The sequence below is a fragment of the Engraulis encrasicolus genome, chromosome 10 (genome assembly GCF_034702125.1).
Source record: "Engraulis encrasicolus isolate BLACKSEA-1 chromosome 10, IST_EnEncr_1.0, whole genome shotgun sequence".
In the NCBI taxonomy this organism is placed as follows: domain Eukaryota; kingdom Metazoa; phylum Chordata; class Actinopteri; order Clupeiformes; family Engraulidae; genus Engraulis; species Engraulis encrasicolus.
This window is the reverse complement of record NC_085866.1, coordinates 8,123,154-8,126,859: the sequence shown is the minus strand read 5'-3', so window position 1 is coordinate 8,126,859 and position 3,706 is coordinate 8,123,154.

The window sequence follows — 3,706 nt, the reverse complement described above, 5'->3', positions numbered from 1 at the left end:
AACGGAAAAACAAAACACTGACTGTCATTATTTCTACTCAATTCAAGTCTTAGTTTCCCCATTTTAAATATTCCAAATAGTTTTTAATCTTCATGCCCTGATGAAGGCCAATATGGCCGCAACGCGTAGGCCCGTGTGCTTTTAAACTGAATTTGCCATGTTAAAGGCTTTTTTATATTTTTCTCAAATCTCAGAGTGCCTCTGCTTTTTCCCTTCCTTTTTTGGACCTACACTTCACCCGGTACAGATGAGCACCTGAGTAATATTACCCTGCAAAGTCTCCTGAGCGCTTTAAGCCCTTTAGTGTCTTCTCACAGTTTTTTAATCTTATTGGAAACCTCAAGATCATCATCAGTGCATATTAGCATTTCAACAACTTCATCTATTGGGCACAGTAGGGCTGTAACGATACACTCAACACACTATTCGATTGGTATCACGATTTATGACCTACGGTTCGATACGCCCCACGATTAGCCAACGATATAAAATAAAATAATGAATAAATTGTGATAGTTTATAGGTAGAATAAGTTACAAGAGGCTACTAATAATTTGTAAAATTTTAAATAAAATAATGATAATGATTTGAAGCTTGGAAGCACTATCATGTATCACGATACTGCCTCCTTGTATCACGATACAGTATCGTAACTCTGTGTATCGCGATTTCTCGGTTCGATACAATATCGCTACAGCCCTAGGGCACAGGGATCATGCCAAAACTGAGATCAATCAATCCTTCACATCACATGGTTTTTATTTTACTCATCATTTTGTTTTAGGATATGCATGGTACATAAGCCTGCATTGACATGCTCTTAAGTGTTGATGGCAACATCATCCCTAGGTAAGCGTGTGTGAGTGCTTGTGAATATGATAGATCTGAACACCATGGACAACATCCAATAGACCGAGGCATTTATCATACGATTGCTTTGGCCATTTGGACTATGCCCAAAACAAACAAACAAACTGAAGCACAAACAAGTAATCCATTACTACAGTATTAATCGGTGGTATTGCCACTACACCGGGGCCAGATTAAGAGGGCCCAGGGCCTCCTAGGGTACATGTTGCTGCGGGGAACCCCCCGAAGTCAAATTCCCCTATCAAAATTCCATAGACTGGACATGATGACCGATGAATGTTTCAATATCTGCGGGTCTTCACCTTTTTTCCTCGGTGCTCATCAGTGTAGGGGTTCTCAAACTTGGTTCAGGAAGACAGATGCTGAGGCACTGAAGGTTACAATTTTTTACTTTTTTTATTTGGCTACAATGCCTCCGCCTTTCGGCCCTTATGGCCTTCTTCAGGGCGTAACTTCTGCATTTTATTTTACTTTTGGCCAATAGGACGCCCTGGCAGACCCTTGGCTGCAGCCCTATGTAAGTTAGCCTGTGTGTTAATCCAGCCCTGAGCACAACACCTGAACGTGGCAGAAGCATCACGGCTGGGATCAAACTGACATGAGATATGAGATTCTAAGCCGAGAACGCGGGCCAACTGTTGGAGACGGGCGGCACAGCATGTTGATTTGTGTAGGTGTGTGGTAACTGACCTCAGTTGATCACAGGCGCAAGACAAGCATCACTGCCNCCCCCCCCCCCCCCCCGGCCCTGCCCAAACGAAACACCTCATCTGTACCAATGCATCATCACCACCACAACATACGAGCTGTGACCCGTGGTCTGGCCAGCTGATGCACACACACAAACTCATGCAAACGCAAACACACAAACGTACGCGCACACACACACACACACACACCCCCCCCCCCCCCCCCCCCCCCCCCACCCAACCACACACACACACACACACACCCACACACCCGAGCCACACCTATACAGCAGAGTGATGAGTGTGACACACCCACACTACCTGTCCAACTCCCCTGCAGAGCACTGAGCGCTTTTTTAATATCTGATCCTGCCGCACCATCTTACTGTATCCAGCTGAGAGCAGAGGCAGCTGGCCGAGCTCGAGTGTTAGTATGGTAGCAAGAGCACGACAGGCGGCCCTACGGAGAGACGGAGAGATGCTGAAAGCCTCAAGGGCGGCCTTGATGGATTGAGAGACTTGCGGTCTGGGTGCTGATGTTTCATAGGGCGGCAGAACCCAACCCAGGAGCTCTCAGCAGGCTAATCCTCCATCGCCATCCACACAGCGGTCGGCGCTGCGCTACACCAGCCGAGTAGAGTGGTATGCCGCTGCTATGCCAACTCACACTGAGGGAGTCCATCACCCTCAAATAGGGACGCACGATGTCAAAAAATTTCGGCCGATACCGATACCGATATCAGATATTGATATTGCGGTTTTGGCCGATAACCGATATTAACAGATACTGATGTTTTTCTTTTTTTTTTTTAAGGGATGACAATGATGCAAACAGACAGAATTTTTGAATGTCCTCTTATTTCCAAAAACACTTTTTAACTCCCTGTGATAAAATTAGACAAAAAATAGAGACAAACCAATGAAAGTCACCGTCAAGTCCAATCTTTTAGAACCGTAACATATTAAAAAAAACATCGGCGTTAACATCGGCCGATTTTTTGAGAAATGTCAAATATCGGCCGATACAGATACATCTGGCTGATACATTGTGCATCCCTACCCTCAAAACTCTAACTCCAGTCCATCCCCTGCCATACACCAGTTTTAGCTTCCCACCCTCCCAATGCTCCAAGTCTTGGTTGCTACACTGTATGTGGTGGCATTTTTTCCCATGCTGCTTTCAAGTCCACAGAAAGTGACAAGATTTTGCATTGTTTTGTGTAATAGCAGTATCGTACCTGGTATCGGCAAGTACGAGTTCGAGTATAATGAGCAGTATCTGTGCCGATACTCAATACCAGTATCTGTATCGGTGCATCCCTACCCCTCACACCTACAACTACCCCCCTCTACCGCGTTCTGCACCCCCTGCCATACCTAACCGTACCCATCATACAGAGTCTTGGCTTCCACCCCCCCCCCCCACACACTCTTGCCCCAATCTTGGCTGACACCCCAGGATTGTGGTGTTGCTACATAAACAGCGCTCAAAACATTAGCTGTTGTGTCGCGCTTATAAGCCTGTGGGACCCGGCGGCCAGGCCGGCAGCAGCAGCAGCAGCTGGGAGGCGAGCCAGGACCCATGGAACCCGAGCTGACCCAGCGCCAGTGTTGCCAGATTGGGCGGGTGCCCGCCCAATTGGGTTACTTGGGATGAGCGTCTGTGGGTAAAAATCGGAAAAATTGGCCATTTGGCGTTTTTTTCAGCCGTTTTGGGCCAATAGAAGTCAATGTAATTTGTTAAATTTGGGCGGAATTTAGTGCATTTTGGCAGTTTTTGAGAAGCTTTGGGGCGGGATTTGGTCAGACACATCTGGCAACACTGCCCAGCGCTCGGCCCACTGCGCTTAAGCCCCACATCCACACACTGCCACCGGGAATCAACACCAGGCAAACAGATGTACCAATTACAGACAACACAGAGGCCTGAAGATGCACACATCCAAAAGGGCTTAAGTGCACATGCACAGCCACTCAAGTCAGTACACATACACAACAAGTGTACAAACTAAAGAGTTTTCACAATTTCTTAAAGTTATTTACGTTTTCAAAAGTACTCTGCTATCAATCGTAACAACTCCAAGGCCAAAGATACGGGGCAGCAAGAAATTCTGTTAGGTAAATCTTGCAGTTTCAGGTTTTTTGTT